This window comes from Penaeus monodon, chromosome 15, assembly GCF_015228065.2.
Source record: "Penaeus monodon isolate SGIC_2016 chromosome 15, NSTDA_Pmon_1, whole genome shotgun sequence".
NCBI lineage: Eukaryota > Metazoa > Arthropoda > Malacostraca > Decapoda > Penaeidae > Penaeus > Penaeus monodon.
In genome coordinates, this window is record NC_051400.1 from 48178721 (window position 1) to 48178978 (window position 258).

Below are 258 nucleotides of genomic sequence, written 5' to 3' on the forward strand. Positions count from 1 at the left end.
AATTCATATACATATATGAATATATCTTTTTTTCGGGGGGGGAGGTGCTAATCATCATAACAATAGCCTTGACGATCGTCCTCTTCTGCAGCTGCTTCCTATCATCCTAAACGGCGTAACAATACCCTTTTCTCAGAACACATCTCCCCGTCACTGTCACTTAACGATGCAACAATTTCATCACATTTTGCAATTGCATCTTATCTACGTCTTCAGACATACTTCTTTACGAGAGAGAGTGACTCGATATCATAATGA